This window comes from Trachemys scripta, chromosome 17 (assembly GCF_013100865.1).
Source record: "Trachemys scripta elegans isolate TJP31775 chromosome 17, CAS_Tse_1.0, whole genome shotgun sequence".
Classification (NCBI taxonomy): domain Eukaryota; kingdom Metazoa; phylum Chordata; order Testudines; family Emydidae; genus Trachemys; species Trachemys scripta.
In genome coordinates this window covers 9066386-9086184 of record NC_048314.1, presented here as the reverse complement: position 1 = coordinate 9086184, position 19799 = coordinate 9066386, and the positions used below count along the sequence as shown (strand labels likewise).

Here is a 19799-nt window from a genome sequence, read left to right as displayed (position 1 = left end):
ATACATGCATAATACAAATATTAAAAGTAGTAATAATAATCTAGTCCGTGTGCCATGTAACAGGGTTGTCCCTTACAGTATATTTTCAAGTGCTTTGTAAAGTCAAGTTTTAAAAGTAATCTGAATGTCACCACAACATACATGTGTAACCCTTCTGCCCCTCTGAGTTAGCAGCAACAAGGGCCGGGTTCTGTATCTAGGGGTTCCGTTTCAATAACGCAATGCAAAACCGGCTTGAGCCCTCACCCAGTGACCTGGGACAATTACATACCACCCCCGGGCGCCTCTAGGAGGCAATACTTCCCCTCTCGCAAGCACGGAGTCTGAGTGTAGCAAAAGCCTTTTAATAAAGGAGGGAAACAATGCAGCATTATGTTGGGGAAACACCACAAACAGGACTTATAACACAAACCACTTCCAAGTAAATTTGGCAGTGTCCTTTTCCCCTCAGGGTCTTAAGTTCAATCACCCCAAAGTCCAACAACCCAAAGTCTCTGTCCCTGGTCAGTGCCACCTCAGAGTTCAAAAGTTTAGCTGCAGAGTTTTCCCCCCCCCCCCCCAGCCTGGGTGGAAATGGAGGGGGCACATGGGGTGTTAAGGGGCACCTTACGTGGTCCGAAGCCGACTGCCCCGCCTCTCCATGGAGTTCTGCTGCAGCCTTCGCAACGAACGGCTCTGTCCTCCAGCCACCCCGTGAGCCGCTCCAGCCATCTCCGCAAACTGCTCCGCTCTGCCAGCCACTCCACTCTACCAGCCGTCCCATGAACCGCTCCAGCTGTCCCCACAAACTGCTCAGCTCTGCTCCGCTCACTGTCCCATGGGCCGCTCCCACTGTCCCACAAACTGCTCCACTCTGCCAGCCACTTAGCAATAGATTTTCAGGCTCCCCCACTAGTTAACACAGCACTCAGTGATCTCAGCTCTGTAATTTTAGCTCTTTTAGTGATTTCAGTTTGCAGTAGGGGAGCCCCACTGCTGGTGCACCATTGGCCCCAAGTGAATTCAGCTCAGCAGTCTCTAGCTAGGTTCCTAATGGAATCAAAATTAGCTCTGCTGTTTAACAGTGGAGGTGTTCCAGGCCCCCAAAAGAGGAAGGGCACCTATACCATCAGATACTCATACCTCTCTCAATTCACTGGGTTTTGGAACCCATGTCCCTCATCTAGCGAGTGCTACTTAGGTGATGGTGAGACCATCTGTCATAAAACAGTTTCATTGTCCTTGATTCACCTAATCAGGGTAACAACACTTTATTCCTTCTGCCCCAATAACAGAGAAACTGGGGATCCCACAACTGCCAAAGTGACCATTTTGGGTTGCCGTGGGCTCATGCTAGGCAGGGTGGGTGTGCCTATGCAAACAATATTATCCCCGGAAGTTCTTTTCCACACTCGCCATAATTCACCACCAGATGTCAGGGTAGAGCTCATCCTGACTCTGCTTACACATGCATATAAACATTGCTTTTAGGGAGCTCAGAGGAGGAAGGAATGGCCCACACTGTGTACCTATATTTTGTTTTAGCCACATGACTAGAGCTGGGCGAACTGTTCCAAATAGATTTTTTCAGTGGATTTAGCTCCCTTTTGTCTTTGTGAATTACCCCTAAACAGACTACAGTTTTTACTAGACATTTTGCTATTTGGGTTTTTCTGATTAATGGTTTGTGTGAGCACATTCAGAATATTTGTAATATTCATAATTCATTATTTGTGTCATGTGACTGGTCACCTAAGTCACATGGCATGGTTTCTGCTCCCTGGTCAGATGACTTCAAAATGCACAAAGAGCTTTCAAAACACATCCACTTCATCTGTGCAAATACATAGTCACACAAAAATGTGTGCATGGAAACATAATTACATAAGTCATAGGTTCCAAGGTCAGGGATATCTCAGTGGTTTGAGCATTGGCCTACTAAACCAAGGATTATGAGTTCACTCCTTAAGGGTGCCATTTAGGGAACTGGGGTAAAAATCTGACTGGGGATTAGCCCTGCTTTGAGCAGGGGTCTAGACAAGATGACCTCCAGAGATCCCTTCTAACCCTGCTATTCTATGATTCAGAAGGGGCCAGGGTGATCATCTAGTCTTGCAGGCTATAGAACTTCTCCAACATAATTTCTCTTTGAACTAGAGAGGATCTTTTAGATCAGAGGTTCTCAAACTGTGGTCCATGGACCACACGCTCCATTGAAGTGGTCTGCAGATAGTTCCCTCTGAGATGTGCACCTGGACAGCCACACAAGAGAGAATGAAGGGCTACCCACCTAATTAGTGGAGCCACACAGGTGTGGCTCCACTAATTAGGTGCCTGAACCCTGGAGAAGACTCATATGTAAAGTGAGGTGATGGCCGTGGGAGGGGCAGTGGGGTGAGCAGAGGGGGGGGGGGGGGAATTTGGGATGTGCAGGGCTGTGGTGGGCAGAGAAAGAGGCGACTTTCCCCAGCTCCAGAGCTGTGGCTCCCAGGGAGAAACCCTCCTCCTTCCCAGCCCTAGCTCAGGGACTACTGCAGTGGGGAAGAGAAGGAGAGTCTCCCCCCCCCCCACCCCCCACAGTCCCACTTAGGGAGCTGCCGCAGCAGGGAAGAGAGGCCACATCCATTTCATTAGAAAAGTAAGACTACTGGGATTAAAATATGAGTTATGTGCTTTTATTTGTAGCACAAAAAAAACCATTTATTATTAGTAAGGGGTTTTTTTAATACAGCACTTTTATCCAAAGCACTTTACAATAGTTAGCTAATGGTAGAAACAACATTTGGAAAGATCATTAAGTGGTCCGCCGAGACCCACGGCAATTTTTGAGTGGTCCACGGGGAAAAAAGTTTGAGAACCACTGTTTTAGATCATTCACAACATTTCCTGTTTTGGTGACCATTCACATGAAAAATGTTTCACACACACATACACACTTGCAAAAAATGAGTGAAAGGGATCACAGATACCATGGGAACAAAACCATGTTTTTTATTTAAAGGAATTTATTTTTTGCAGCATTCACCTAATGCTATACATTCAGATCCTCAGTAGGGTCAAATCAAATAATGGTCTATGAACGGCTTTCTATCCAGCATCAGCCTGCACTTGTGTGTCATATGAGTAGACCCCAACAAAGTTTAAAGAGGCTCATCCCTCTTAGGAACCTTTAACAAGGGCTGATTTCTCAGCGAATATGAATGCAGGATTATCCGAAGAAGTGGGCTGTAGTCCACGAAAGCTTATGCTCTAATAAATTTGTTAGTCTCTAAGGTGCCACAAGTACTCCTGTTCTTCTTTTTGCGGATACAGACTAACATGGCTGCTACTCTGAAGCAGGAGCAGTGTTGACACACAAAAAAAGGCTTTGAATTTGAAGGGCAAAATAGCTCTTTTTTTTATAAAAAAAAAAAATCCCCCTGCATAGGATATGTCTCTATTCTTTCAGCAAATGGAGAAAATAATGGAAGAGTGGAACTTGACCGATCAGCCCCTGGCTTTGCATGACGGCAGGACAGAACCATCTGGCCCTTACTATGCCACATCCAAGAAATACACATAAATTACAGCCAGAAAGTCCGACCATTTAGAGGGTGCACTTTTGCCACTCAGCTAGATGTGTGTCAAACGGCTTTCATTAAAACAAAGTCCTGGGCCAGGCACCAGACTCCACACTTCATTGCAGATTCCAAACCACTTTACTATTTCATCTTCCCCCCGCCCCCTCTCTTCTCCTTGTGTTTGGCCATGTTTATAGAATAATAAAAACCCATTCCAGTCCTTTGTACTACAGCATGCCATTTCAGCAAGGTCAATGGTGACAGCCTTTGGGGGACACATCATTCCACGGACCTAGATGTCACGTGTTGCAGAAAATCAAATTCTCAATGAAGGCCACTTTTCAGAAGGTTGTTGTTCTCCTGTATTAAATCTGCCTCACTTGGTCTTAATCTCGGGGCACAGTGGTTATGCAAAGTTCATTTAGTAAGGGTGGTAGCCCAACCCTGCAGTCCTTACTCAAGCCAGAGTCCCAAAGACTTCCAGAACTCTTTGGAATCAAGAGCTTTTCCTCTTTTGCCCTTCTCATTGTCTCTCCAATCCACAAGTTCTGGATGTACCTTCTCTGAGATTCCCTCAAACAGTAGAACAATCTTGGACCATTGAAAGAGCCTACGTCACATAGACACTTTTGACTATCCCTCCCCATGTCCTTAGATGTGGCAGTCCTGTGGTTTTCTGTGTGTACGCTATGTTCCTAACTTGACCAGAAATGGGAAGCAGCAGAAACCTCATGTGGGAGTCTGATCTTCCTGGGTTTCTGGTCCATTTTCAGAAACCAAAGAATCTAAATCCTCTGAATCTCTTTATGCTTTCTTGGCTGAGTCTACGGGTGTTGGAAGATTTGTCCGTCACTGATCAATATAGGTGAGATTTTCAAAAGTGCTCAGCATTGGTCTAACTCTGCTCCTGTTACTTTATTATTGATTTTAATAGGAGCAGAGATGAGTGCTTTTAATAATCTCACCCTCTGATAAATGAAAAATCAGAGGGATGAGCTGGAGTCATCGATTCAGAAGTGGACCTGAACTTCCCCAAAGGAGGAAAGCTTGGGAGCCAGGCTTTTGACTCAGACCATTAAAAAGCTTAGGGTCACCTGTACAGTTCTGATCTTGATCCAAACTCTCCCAAAATTCAGAGGTGGCCAGATCTGGGGGATTTAGTTGTGTTCTAACTGCTACATATTCTCAACCTAGGCAATGGGTGGTTTCATCAGGTGACATGAAGTTTCCATCTCCATTTATGTCCATTCTTCAGATCTTTCTGGGCGGTGGTCTGGGGGCGAGATTCTAGACAATCTGGGTGAAATTCTTCACTGTGCTGAGGGCACCATATAAATCCCACTGACGCCATATTGTGAGGATCCAAGTTGAACATAAATGTTGCATAGGCCTTGTTCTAGTCCTCCACAAAGGGGCTCCTACAGAGGGAACAATAATAAAGATACAACTTCCACCAAACAGACTGAACTAAGCAGTTAGAATAAGGCTCCGTTTACTCTAGAGCTTATGCTGGCATAATTTATGTCACTCAGGAATGTGAATATTCCACCCCCATGAGCAACATAAATTACGCTGGCATAAGCGCTCGTGTGCACAGTGCAATGTCAGCAGCAGAGCGTCTCCTGCTAAAACAGTTTCTGCCACTTGTGGGTATTTTTATGCCGACAGGAGAGCTCTCTCCCATCAACATGGAGCATCTTCACCATACACCCTGCAGCACTGTAAGTGCTGACATGCCTTAAGGTAGGATGAGCTCTGGGGCCATACAGACTTGGAGTATAATTTTCAAAGGAGCCTGAGAAATTTAGGTTCCTAGGCCCAGATCCTTAAAGGCATTTGGGTGCCTAAATCCCATTGAAATCAATGGGATTTTAGAGACTCTGGGCCAACGCCCAATTTTCCAACAGGGCCTGTTTACATGAATGCAATGCACACTACAGGATGTGATTTCTAAAGCGCATTAATTGGTCCATGTAGGCCCTGCTGGTGTGCAAAAAAGGTTTGAAACAGCACTATGTTAAAGCACCCTAGGGAAACTTAAGTGCACACCAGCATGTCTACATGGACCAATTAATGTGCAACACGTTAGTGAGCTTTAGTCATCACACCCCCATAGCGCACATTGGCACACCGTGTAGACATGCTCTACGTTTAATATAAAGTCAGTGGGACTTGGGTGCTTTTGGAAAATATTACCTTTAGAGACCCCCCACCCCACCCAAAGAAATATCATGAAGAAATGTCCAGGGCTAAATTTTCAGATGCAATGGATGATTTTGAGGGCCCAACTTGACACCTCCTTGAGGGTCCTGCTTTTCAGAGGACGGGAGTTTATCACGTTCTGAAATTCAAGTCTCTTTAAGGTGCTTTAATCTGGGTGCCCTTCAGAACACCAAGCACCACTGGTTACTTTTGAAAATGTATCATTATTTTGCCTAGGCATGCTAGTCATGGACCGGAATCCCCTTGGGCTAGGTACTGTGCAAATACAAAGGTAGACCCTGTTCTTTGATGGGACACTACTAAATTAAGACCTGATCCTTCAAATGCTTAATAGTGGAAACAACTTTGGATTCCAAGAGGATTACTCATGAGCATCTCATTTATGTGAGGATAAGCACATGTGTAAGTGGTTGTAGGATCAGGGCCCATGTGTTTGCAGGATTAGGCCCTTAACTAGTATCATGATAGTGTTCTACCCAACGATAGGCTCAGGTATCATTGCAGCATGATATTCCAGGGCCCTGGTCTTCTTCAGTCCTATTTAATACAAGATTACTATAAAGTTATTTAGTCCTGACATGTGATCATTTCTTACAGTAGAGGTCCAACAGAAGTTTGCTTGGCATTAAGAACATAAGAACGGCCATACTAGGTCAGACCAAAGGTCCATCAAGCCCAGTATCCTGTCTTCCGACAGTGGTCAATGCCAGGGGCCCCAGAGGGAATGAACAGAACAGGTAATGATCAAGAGATCCATCCCCTGTCTCCCATTCCCAGCTTCTGGCAAACAGAGGCTAGGGACACCATCCCTGTCTATCCTGACTAATAGCCATTGATGGATCTGTCCTCCATGAATTTATCTAGGAAAGTATGACATTTCAGAGTAGCGGCCAGTCCTACATCTCCCCAATGGCATCCACTTGTGCAGCAAATCATTGATGCCAAGAGCAGTGCAGTGCTGGAGAATATTTAGGTAGTTGTGCTTGCGTTCCTGGTTAGGGCATGTTTAGACTTTATTTTTCCACTACATGGAGGGGGAAAAAGGAATGAGAGTGGATCCTATTGCAGTCAGTGGCCTAAATCTGCTTTCACTTTTACCAGTTTACACTCATTACCAATGGTCAAAAATGAGGGGTGCGGGGAGAGGGGTGGAGCTCAAACATTTGAAAATGTTAATTCTCCAGGTTTTGAAGAGGAATAATTTATTGTTTACTCTAAATTTTCTTGAATGTTTTTTGTTTCTCCAAACATTCGATTTTGAAATGTTTCACCTTTTCAGATGTTTAGTTTCTTTGTTCCCTCCCCTCCTTCCCCTCCCTCCCCCCGTCTTCCTCCCCATTTTTCCCTTTTTCCATTGAAAATGGGTGGGGGAAAGGTGGAAGAGAGGGAGGGAAAAGGAAAAAACAACCAACCTCTCCCTCCCGCATATGCAATAAAAAAACCACTCAAAACAGCCTTTTTTGTTTGTTTGTTTGTTTTCCAATTTCTAAAAATAAATTTTTAAAAAGAAAACTTTGAAAGCCAATATTTTTTTCTTGACAATGTTCAACAAAAAATGTTCTTGTTCAAACAATTTCAGTTCTATTGCCGCTTCATCCCCATTGACTTTCACTGAAAATTAATCCCGGTTTAGGTCACTATCCTGAAAATAGGTGTCCCCGTGCTTGAACTTGAAGGGACTATTCACATGTTTAGGGTTAAGTACATATGGAAATCCTTAAAGGATGAGAGTCTTGCACTGGGCTAACTCCACTGATTTCAAAGGAGTTCATCCAGATTGATGCTCATCAGACTCAGGCCCCATTGTGAGCAGGGTTGGACCTCGTGTGTCAAAGCTTTTACAGTTAAAGGCTATTTAAACAAACTAGGTATAAACACGATGGTGTTCAGTGAGATAGTGTAGCCAGGGGCTTTAGCAATGCACACAGATATAGGACGTCTAAATAAATGTCATGTAAACAAACTAAAATGAAGCCGACTTTTTGTAAATTGTTATTTTCATTTTAGAAATCTGAATAAATAGCTCTGGTTTGTAACTCAGTGATGGTTTGTTTTTAATCTCAGTAAGTGTCATACATGAAGATACAAGCCCCAGGGTACAAGCAAGCGTTAGACATTCTGGTTCAGACAGGGTTGTGGATTTGTATTCAGCTGACTTAGGCTCAATTTTGGTTAACTCAATACATGTAAGTTTTTTTTTTTTGGGGGGGGGGGGGAACACATTTGTGTGCAAGTCTAATTGTCCGGGCATTGATTCTCACGTTCTGCTTCCACTGATCAGAGGTCCAGAGCCAATGGAACTCATAAGAACGGCCATACTGGGTTAGATCAAAGATCCATCAAGCCCAGTATCCTATCCTCTGACAGTGGCCAATGGCAGGGGCCCCAAAGGGAATGAACAGACAGGTTATCATCAAAAACAACAAGGAGTCCGGTGGCACCTTAAAGACTAACAGATTTATTTGGGCATAAGCTTTTGTGGGTAAAAAACCCACTTCTTCAGATGCACGGAGTGAAAGTTACAGATGCAGGCATTATATAATGACACATGAAGAGAAGGGAGTACCTCATGAGTGGAGAACCAGTGTTGACAGGGCCAATTCAATCAGGGTGGATGTAATCCACTCAGGGGCGGCTCTAGGCACCAGCTAAACAAGCAGGTGCCTAGGGCGGCAAAATATATGGGGTGGCATAATGCTGGGGCCACAGCTCAAACCTCAAGCAGCATCCTGGGCTGCATCCTGACCGCCCCGGTGTGCGTAACCAGCCTGTTGTTCTGCCGCCGGGTGCGACAGGGCACGGAGCCAGCTAAGTGGGGAGCGTGTCCCCACCGCTCTTCCGCGGGCAGCGGCCACCTCCCCTCTCAGGCAGGAGCCAGTAGCACGGCCCTGCCCCGGCTGCAGAGGATGGACCGCCCCTCCTCGGCTTGTCCCTGCTGCTGCAAGTCAAGGAGCGGCCTGTCCTCTGCAGCCGGGACAGGGCCGCGCTACCGGCTCCCGCCTCGGAGGGTGGGGGGTGATGGCCGCTGACCGCGGGAGAGCAGCATGAACAAACCGAGGAGGAGCGGCCCGTCCTCTGCAGCTGGGGCAGGGCCGCGCTACCAGCTCCCGCCGCTCTCCCACGGTCAGTGGCCACCCGGCCCCCTCACCCAGGGGAGGGGAGAGGGGAGCGGAGCGGCAGCCTGGGCTGAGCCCAGCTCGTGCCGGGGCCAAGGCGAAGACTAAGGATGAGCAGGGCTGGGATCCAGCAGCAGCCCCAATCCCTGGCCCTGGGAGCGCCTGTGATGGGAGATGAATCCACCTCGGGCCAGATCCGCAGCAAGGTAAGAGTCGGGCCGGGTGGGAGGGTCCCCGAGACCCCTGGGGAGCTTCTGCCTGCTGGAGCCCCAGAGGCTGCTGCCTCCCTCCCCAGCCCCTCACAGCACTCCAGTGCCTGGAGTCTCCTTCTGCCTCCCCTCCTGCAGGGGGCGAGCGACCTGGCAGAGAGGGGCAGCATCTGTCCAGCAAGCCCAGCACCTCTTCCTTGGCTCCTCTAGTCCCAGAGCTCTCCCCATTGCATGCCCCTCGGGTTCCCAGCCTGGTGGCCTCAGGGTGCCGGTGCCTGGAGTCTCCTTCTGCCTCCCCCTGCAGGGGGCGAGCGACCTGGCAGAAAGGAGCAGCATCTGCCCAGCAAGCCCAGCACCTCTTCCTTGGCTCCTACAGCCCCAGAGCTCTCCCCATTGCATGCCCCTCGGGCTCCCAGCTGGGTGACCTCAGCGCTGGGAAAATGCCAGCAGGGCTGGGTCCAGTGTGTATCCAAGCTCGTGGGGAGCTCTCTCGCCCCAATGACTAGCACCTTACTTATTGCAAGTACAGTAGTGCAATAGGAGTCTGACATGAAAAATATCATGTCACGTTGTGACACGGTCACTCAAATCACGATTACGTGTGTGTACTGTGCTGCCCTGTCGGCGCCATTCGCACTAATTTACGTTTCGCGTCGGTGCCAGTAGTTATAGGGCTAAAATGCCGGGACAAAAACAAAAACGACTTTCCAGTGCTGCTTACTGGCAACAAAGAGAGAAACGGCAAAAAGAATTAGAAAAACTATCTCGTACTTCAAAAAGTATTTTAAAAAAGTCAACAATCAAGGAGAAAGTTCTAAGCAATGCATTGAAGGTGATTATTCATCAACTGATGAAGACCGATCGAACCAAAGATTACCTTTATCAACTGATAAAGATGAACAACAATCTGACCAAAGTTTATCCTCACTAACTGATAAAGACGAACAATCACAATCCATCCAAAGATTTACTACTTCAGCTGAAGAGTCCAGAAATGAAGAACTGTTATCCAAATCTAAAACTGAAGAACAATTATTGGAAGGTGGAGAGACTGACATAGGATCGGATCCAAGTACATGGCCGACAATAATTACTGATACAATGCGAAATATTATTGTGAAAAAAGGTCCTTCAAAACTAGATCCTACATTTGAATATCCATTTAATGAGTTGAATCGTCAATTTATGCCATTTAGTATGAAGAAAAAAATGAAAGATGGGGAACAAATGAATAGATCATGGTTAGTGTATTCACAGACCAAAGATGTCGTTTTGTGTTTTTGCTGCAAACTGTTCTGTAACTCGGATATTCTTTTGGCAACTGCAGGTTTTAATGACTGGCGAAATTTGCATCAGCATTTGAAAGAATACGAAACATCAAAAAATCATTTACGCTCATTGACAAATTGGATTGAGCTGTCAAACAGATTACGTTCCGGTACAATAATCAATGCTGTACAGCAAAGTCAACTAAATTCAGAAATTCTACGTTGGCAAGCGGTGTTGGAACATTTACTGGCAATCGTTAATTTCCTAGCCGAACAGTGCCTCACATTCCATGGATCCTCGGATATTTTATATGAGAATAACAATGGAAATTTCTTAAAATTGGTTGAGTTATTGGCAAAATTTGATAATGTTATGGCTGAGCGTGTATGAAGAGTGAACGATGGAGAGGTTCACACCCATTATTTGGGTAAAAATACACAAAATGAGATAATAGAATTAATTTCTAATGGAGTGCGTAATGAAATTTTATTGAATTTAAAACATGCCAAATATTACTCAATTATAGTTGATTGTACTCAAGATCTGAGCCAAACCGAGCAAATGTCAATAGTTTTACAATTTCTGAAAACTGATGAAAATGCAGAAGTGAAAATTTGTGAACATGTTCTAGAATTTATACCAGTGAACGAAACTACTGGGAAAGCCCTCACAGATGTAATTCTACAGAGATTGGAACACTATGGAATACCTTTAGAAAATATGCACGGCCAACGGTACGATAACGACTCAAACATGCGAGGACGACATGCAGGTGTACAGCAAAGAATATTGAATTTAAACAATCGAGCTTTTTTCATTCCTTGCCATTTGCTCAATCTGGTTGTCAATGATGATGCCAAATCATCTAAAGATGCCATTTCATATTTTACCACAGTGCAAGCAATTTACAACTTTTTTAGTGCTTCCACACACCGTTGGGCAGTCATGAAGAAGCATCTTGAACAAAAACTCACACTTAAACCTCTGAGTCAAACTAGATGGGAAAGCAGGATAGACGCTATTAGACCATTCCGATATTCATCAGGAGAAATTTATGATGCACTATTCGAAATAAGCCAGGACTTGTCGTATGAGCCTTCATTTCGACATGAAGCTGAAACATTGGCTCAGAAAATGATGCAGTTTCAATTTTCATGTTGCACGGTTATTTGGCACAATATTCTAAATCAAATTAATTTGACCAGCAAAGTTATGCCGAACATAACCATAGACATATCCGAGGCAAAGATGATTTTGAAGAAAACGCTGAAATATTTTAAAAAATACCGTTCAGATGAAGGATTTGAAGAAACTGTCAAAGAAGCAACAACAATAGCAGAGGATCTTGATTTTGAACCGAAGTTTGCACCTCAACAATTCATTCGTCCTCGGAAAAAAACAAGACAGTTTTGTTATGAGGGTCATGATGATCCTATTCTCGATCCAAACGAAAGGTTTAAAGTTGAATGTTTCTATTGTATTTTGGATGTAGCTCTAACTTCCATTGAAGAAAGGTTTTGCCAGTTGCATGGTCATTGTGAAACTTTTGAATTTTTATACGATATTGGAAATATTAAAAATCAGTTTTCCAAAGAAGACCTCATGAAGCAGTGCCAAGACCTACATTTAGCGCTCAGTACTGATAACGCTGCTGACATTGATGCAGTAGAATTGTATGATGAATGAATAGCTTTATAGTTTTATCTGAGCGAATAAGTCCTAAAACTTCTCCTCTAAAAGTATTAGAATTTATAGCAAGAAATGATTTTTTCACTCCAAACACTGCTATCGCATTACGCATTCTTTTAACATTACCTCCTCATTTTTGTGTATTTCCCCTTTCTGAAATTAAATGCTACAGTATTGGCTGCTGTCAAGTTTTCCCCACCACAGGGGTGTTAAATTTAATTATATTATGGTTACTATTTCCAAGCAGTCCAGCTTGGATCTGATCCTGTGCTCGATTTAGGCCTAAATCAAGAATTGCCTCTCTTGTGGGTACCAGGACTAGCTGCTGCAAGAAGCAGTCATTTAAGGTATCAAGAAACTTTATCTCCGCATCCCTTCCTGAGGTGATATGTACCCAGTCAATATGGGGATAGTTGAAATCTCCCATTATTATTATTATCAAGTTTTTTATTTTAATAGCCTCTCTAATCTCCCTGAGCATTTCAGAGTCACTAACACCATCTCGGTCAGGTGGTCTGTAATATAGCCCTACTGCTATATTCTTATTTTTCAAGCATGGAATTACTATCCATAGAGATTCTATAGTACAATTTAGTTCATTTAAGATTTTTACTTCATTTGATACTACACTTTCTTTCACATATAGAGCCACTCCCCCACCAGCACAAGCTGTTCTGTACTTCTGATATATATTGTACCCTGGTATTACTGCGACTCATTGATTATCCTCATTCCATCAAGTTTCTGTGATGCCTATTATATCAATATCCTTATTTAATACCAGCCACTCTAGTTCACCGATCTTATTATTTAGACTTGTAGCATTGGTATATAAGCATTTTAAAAATTTGACATTTTTTAGCTGTCCTCTATTGCATGACATAATTGAATGGGACTTTTTTCATGTGACTGTTTCTCATCAGATCCTCCCTGAATTTTTATCATTTTCCATCCTCTCCTCCTTATTAGGACATAGGGAATCTCCATTTATAGATACTCCCCTAAGGAATGTCCGAATCACATGCTCCTCTGCACCTGTCGGCTTTCCCCCTGCCCTTAGTTTAAAAACTGTTCTACGGCCTTTTTAATGTTAAGCGCCAGCAATTTGGTTCCATTTTGGTTTAGGTGGCGCCCATCCTTCCTGTATAGGCTCCCGCTTTCCCAAAAGCTTCCCCAGTTTCTAATAAATCTAAACCCCTCCTCTCTACACTGTCGTCTCATCCACGCATTGAGACCCTGCAGTTCTGCCTGTCTAACTGGCCCTGCGCATGGAACTGGAAGCATTTCAGAGAATGCCACCATGGAGGTCCTGGACTTCAATCTCTTACCTAGCAACCTAAATTTGGCCTCCAGGACCTCTCTCCTATCCTTCCCTATGTCATTGGTACCTACATGTACCATGACCACCGGCTCTTCCCCAGCACTACACATAAGCCTATCTAGATGTCCCAAGAGATCCGCAACCTTCACACCAGGCAGGCACGTCACCATGCGGTTCTCCCTGACATCTATGTTTCTAATGATTGAATCGCCCATTGCTAATACCTATCTCTTCCTAATAACTGGAGTTCCCTCCCCTGAAGAAGTATCCTCAGTGCAAGGGAAGGGTGCCCTCTAGAGACGCTCCCCATCCTGTTTCCTACAGTGCAGCACAGCACCCCCTAGCAGCACCCTGGAGCAATGGAAACTCTTCAGTTCGTGTCAGTCAAGGGTCGATTGAGTTAAATTGGTAGAAGTGAAGGGAAAAATCAGACCCCGTGTTTCTAAAACACACAATTTGGTTCTATGGAAATGAAACAGGATTCAAAACACATGACTCTAGTGACCTGACATGTTTAAAGTTAAGTGTGTGTTTGGGGGCTGTCCTGAATGGGGCTGGACTTAAGTGCAGCTTGGGTGCTTTCCAGAGCCAACGCCATTTCTGCCTGTAAAGCTATAAGGTGATTCAATCTTGGTACATTTACCTTCTGCCAATACTTTAAACAATTGCTCAAGCACTTTGATTCCTCATTATCATATATATTAAATGTAAAAAAAAAAAAAGCCCTGAATAACTTTAATGCAATTTTAAGGTTGTGAAATCCAATAACTCAACAGTGACTTCAGTGTGAATTTTGTTTTACTATTCACTGAAGCCACTCAAAGGCTAATATGAATTGAAGGTTGTGATGTTTCCCTAGGCAAAGAGCTCAGTAGCTTTCAGACTGGGTAGTTTTTATTGCAGAGTAAGAGAAACCAAGAAAGAAAGAACAAATATAAAGTCCCCATAAGAGAGAGAACAGTGCGAGTGATGCATTCTGTAAATGCACCCATCTTGAAGTCCATGTTGTAGATAGGCTAGGGGTGCCAACTTACTCTTAAAGGTTCAGTACTTAGGAAACAGCTTTCCAGATAGGAAACTAGAACCTTGCAACCTGACTCAACCCCCCTGGGACCCAACTACAAGTGTCATGTTCAGGTCAGGCCTGAAAAAACCCAACCCGCTCATGCTCAGGTTGGGTCATCTCTGATCACCTCCTCCAGCCTGTGGGGTTGGCATGGCGAAGGATGAGTGCCCTGCTCCTGCTGGCCGCCACCACCTTCCTGCTCTGGGTGTGTGCCACCTAGTGAGTGTGTCAACAAGTCGCAGTTCCTCTCGCTCCCCAACACACAGAGCATTGAGACAGCAGTGGCCATGAGGAGAGGGGCATGCAGCTGCTGCCACACTTATCCCATGGGCAGGAGGCAGCCGGAGATGGAACAAGGGCAGCGGGTGTTGGGAGTGACGGGGTACCTTTGGGAATGGAGGGTCCTCCTCCCCAGTCTCACCCTCCGAGATGAGGCTGTTGATATGGGTATGTTGGTGGGGAAATGTTAGGTCCAGGTTGGACTTTAAAATCTATAGTATACAGCACAACCGTTATGCGTGTGTAATTATAAAGATAATTCTGCTAAGGTCTGTGGTTAAATGTGAGATTTCCAAGGAGTGTGATCTTACTATAACGAGGATTTAATAATCCTACTGGTTATATAAAAAGGGAAGATCTGCTAGGATTTTATTAATTGACAAGGCTATATTTCATTAGTAGTGATAGCTAAAGAGATATGATCAACTTAACAAAAAGCAAGTTAAAAGTAGTTTCAGGCACTTTTGCAGAAATCTAGGAATTTCCAGAATGAGTCAGACTCAATGACTATCTTGTCTCCAGTAGTGGTCAGTACCAACTGTTTCAGATGAAAAAAAATCTGGAAGTCAACAGATGTGGGATAATCAGCCAGGTGCTCCCCCACTCCCATTAGAGTCTCAGACCAACTATCTGTAATAGAGATCAGTTAAACCATGAAGCATGTTTATATCCACTCCAAAATGTTTGTTGGCATTAAGTAGAACACTGGATATTCTTGATATCCCTATAAATGTCCAATGTCTTTTTGAATCTTGCTAAATTCTCAGCCTCAGTGATTTCCAGTCTAATTATACAGTTGTGTTCAAAAGTGTTCCCTTTTATTGGGTTTTGAACGGGGCTATTATTGAGGATTTACAATCACATTCCAAAAAATGTTTTTTCTCTCTTGTGTTGCTATATGAAAGAACTCCACAAACAACAAGGGATACTGACTATACAGGGAAAAGAATGAAACTGACTACTCTGAGGGAACTGGTTGGTCATGCAGAAGAAACAAATGCTACACAGAGGACCAATTTATCAGAAGATCACAGCTTGCTCAGAGCTGAGCACTTTCGGAAATCTGCCCATCAGTGTGAACGGGAATTTTTGGTGGCTGAACTTTTATGAAAATCTGGCTTTACTCCACGCATTTGACTGGAAAAACAAAGTGTGTGTGAGGAGAGGGGAATATTTCTTTTTCTCTAATCCCTTTCAGTAGCAGGACTCATAGGGGTTATTTGTATTGGCAGAGGTAACAATTTTAAATGATAGTGTGATTGTTAAGTTTATAGGTTCTCTTTCATTTCTAAATCCAAAGAAGTGGGCTGTAGTCCACGAAAGATTATGCTCTAATAAATTTGTTAGTCTCTAAGGTGCCACAAGTACTCCTGTTCTTTTTGTGTAGCCCAAGTTACACTTTAGAGTCAGATCCATCCAAGTCAATTACTCTAGTTTATACCACCGGAAGATCTAAATCTAGCTTTTTAAAGCAGTCCATATGGATTGGTCATAATTCCCAAGTTAGTTTGTAAGTTTGCCTTTGCACTCCAGCACTGCATGGAATTGGAATGCTTAACTATGTGCCAGAGACTCTTTACTGATAGTGGGGGTTCTCCTTTAGTTCAGATTAGAGGGAGCTGTGTTTTCAGAGCAGGAAGCTCTGAATTCTATCTTCACCATCAATATGAAGTTCCAAGGAGCCAACCAGGGTATATAGCCTAATCTGGCTGGCCCCAAGAGTCCCAGGAGGCTATAGATTGATTACAATAAGGGCTGGCTAGAAAACAAGAATTCCGTTTTGTAAAATACATTGAGCTTTCAGAATTTGGTTTAATGCCATGTTGGATCAAAAACAAGACATTTCAATATTTTTCGGGGGAGGGAGGGAGAAAGAGAGAGGCAGACATCTACCCTAGACTAACCATAAGCCCAGTGGTGAAGGCACTCACTTGGGATATGGGAGCCCTAGCTTTAAGACAAAGACTTGAACCTGGCATTCTCACATCCCTGATGATTACTTGAACCACATAGCCACTAGCTACTCTGGAGTTCTGCCCATACTCACTCTCCCTGTTTCTCAATTTCATCCTGGCACTGCAAAAGCCTTCTCAATGAATTGGTATTTTCCAACAAAAAATGTTTGCCATAAAATTCCCTGACATTTCAAATTACAAAAGCAGTTCCCAATGCATAAGAATGGCCATACTGTGTCAGACCAAAGGTCCATCTAGCTCAGTATCCTGTCTACCGACAGTGGCCAATGCCAGGTGCCCCAGAGGGAGTGAACCTAACAGGTAATGATGAAGTGATCTCTCTCCTGCCATCCATCTCCACCCTCTGACAAACAGAGGCTAGGGACACCATTCCTTACTCATCCTGGCTAATAGCCATTCATGGGCTTAACCACCGTGAATTTATCCAGCTCTCTTTTAAATGCTGTTATAGTCCTAGCCTTCACAACCTCCTCAGACAAGGAGCTCCACAAGTTGACTGTGCGCTGTGTGAAGAAGAACTTCCTTTTATTTGTTTTAAACCTGCTGCCCATTCATTTCATTTGGTGGCCCCTAGTTCTTGTATTATGGGAATAAGTAAATAACTTTTCCTTATCCACTTTCTCCACATCACTCATGATTTTATATACCTCTATCATATCCCCCCTTAGTCTTCTCTTTTCCAAGCTGAAAAGTCCTAGCCTCTTCAATCTCTGTTCATATGGGACCCGTTCCAAACCCCTAATCATTTTAGTTGCCCTTCTCTGAACCTTTTCTAGTGCCAGTATATCTTTTTTGAGATGAGGAGACCACATCTGTATGCAGTATTTAAGATGTGTGTGTACCATCGATTTATATAAAGGCAATAAGATATTCTCTGTCTTATTCTCTAGCCCCTTTTTAATTATTCCTAACATCCTGTTTGCTTTTTTGACCGCCTCTGCACACTGCGTGGACGTCTTCAGAGAACTATCCACGATGACGCCAAGATCTTTTTCCTGATCTGTTGTAGCTAAATTAGCCCCCATCATATTGTATGTATAGTTGGGGTTATTTTTTCCAATGTGCATTACTTTACATTTATCCACATTAAATTTCATTTGCCATTTTGTTGCCCAATCACTTAGTTTTGTGAGATCTTTTTGAAGTTCTTCACAGTCTGCTTTGGTTCTAACTATCTTGAGCAGTTTAGTATCATCTGCAAACTTTGCCACCTCACTTTTTACTGCTTTCTCCAGATCATTTATGAATAAGTTGAATAGGATTGGTCCTAGGATAGACCCTTGGGGAACACCACTATTTACCCCTTTGTTCCCTGTCTTTTAACCAGTTCTCAATCCATGAAAGGACCTTCCCTTTTATCCCATGACAACTTAATTTACGTAAGAGCCTTTAGTGAGGGACCTCGTCAAAGGCTTTCTGGAAATCTAAGTACACTATGTCAACTGGATCCCCCTTGTCCACATGTTTGTTGACCCCCTTCAAAGAACTCTAATAGATTAGTAAAACACAATTTCCCTTTACAGAAACCATGTTGACTTTTGCCCAACAATTTATGTTCTTCTATGTGTCTGATAATTTTATTCTTTACTATTGTTTCAACTAATTTGCCCAGTACTGACATTAGACTTACCAGTCTGTAATTGCCGGGATCACCTCTAGAGCTCTTTTTAAATATTGGCATTACATTAGCTATCTTCCGGTCATTGGTACAGAAGCCGATTTAAAGGACGGGTTACAAACCCTAGTTAATAGTTCCGCAACTTCACATTTGAGTTCTTTCAGAACGCTTGGGTGAATGTCATCTGGTCCCGGTGACTTGTTACTCTTAAGTTTATCAATTACTTCCAAAACCTCCTCTAGTGACACTTCAATCTGTGATGGTCCTCAGATTTGTCACCTACAAAAGCCGGCTCAGGTTTGGGAATCTCCCTAACATCCTCAGCCGTGAAGACTGAAGCAAAGAATTCATTTAGTTTCTCTGCAATGACTTTATCGGCTTTAAGCACTCCCTTTGTATCGCGATCAATGCTTGAACATTCAGGGGTAAGCAGTTTACAGAGCAAATGTTTACAGCCAGGCTTGAAAGTCCTGAAAATAAAGGGTTTATAACAGAAGCAGCGACCAAAGTGATAAAGAATGAAGATTTCCCTGCACCTAGTGGTACTCATCTTCATATCTGGACACTGCTGAATAATATTGGCCTGGGATGGTGTTTAGCCCTGGCTCATAATAATACAATACTTCTGATTGGATTTCACATAGTACCTAACATATCTAAAGGGCTCATGGCCAGGTGTCCAAGGGTTGAGCACCCACAACCAGGGCTGGATTTTCCAAAGAGCCCAGCTCCTATGTAGATACCTAAACAAAAGAACCAGCAGCCGGTAGCTCCCCTTATGATATTAAGGGACAGATTCTCAGAAGAGCTCCCTGCCCAGCATGCTGAATTCTTTAGGAAAATCTGGTCACTTCTGTGGATGCATAGAGGGGAGCTGAGCTCTTGCAGTTGTGGCTGCCAACCCCTTTTGAAACACTTTGTTCCTAAGTGGCAGGTAGGGCCGGCTCCAGGGACCAGCCCAGCAAGCCGGTGCTTGGGGCGGCATGTCCGGCTCTTCTGCGGCAATTTGGCAGCGGGTCCCTCACTCCCTCTGGGAGCGAAGGACCCGCTGCCGAATTGCCGCCGAAGACTGAAGCGGCGGCGGTAAAGCAGATCGCAATCACGGCTTTTTTTTTTTTTTCCCACTTTTTTTCTTTTTGCTGCTTGGGGCGGCAAAAATCCTGGAGCCAGCCCTGGTGGCAGGATTGTTTTAAAGCTCCTCAGAGGAAGGAAAGCACTGATTCCCTCCCAAAGGCTTTGTTCCCATTTTTCAAATTATGCAGAGGGAACACAGCAAGGAATAGTTGACAAGAGTCCCAATACCAGTGGCAGGGAACATGACACCATGCAAGGGTAGGTTTTTAAACTCCAGTTCCTCTTCCCTTTTGAGAGCAGATTGGTAATGGTCACAGAGATCTTTGCTTTCCCAAGAAGGGTTTCCAGACAGTGTCCCAGAACTACAGCCCCCTATTTTCCTCAGCCATGAAGGAGGGAGGAAGATGTGAGCAATCTTTT

The 19799-nt window shown here is 44.0% G+C and overlaps 1 long non-coding RNA gene across 1 annotated transcript in view; it reads right to left on the bottom strand.

Moving 5' to 3' along the window:
• Window positions 1-2936: 2936 nt before the first annotated feature.
• Window positions 2937-19799, bottom strand: part of LOC117889454 — a 62091-nt gene continuing 45228 nt past the window's right edge. Inside the window, exon 4 of the long non-coding RNA XR_004648481.1 lies at window positions 2937-4957. This is a non-coding gene — a long non-coding RNA (uncharacterized LOC117889454). The remainder of the gene's footprint in view (window positions 4958-19799) is intronic.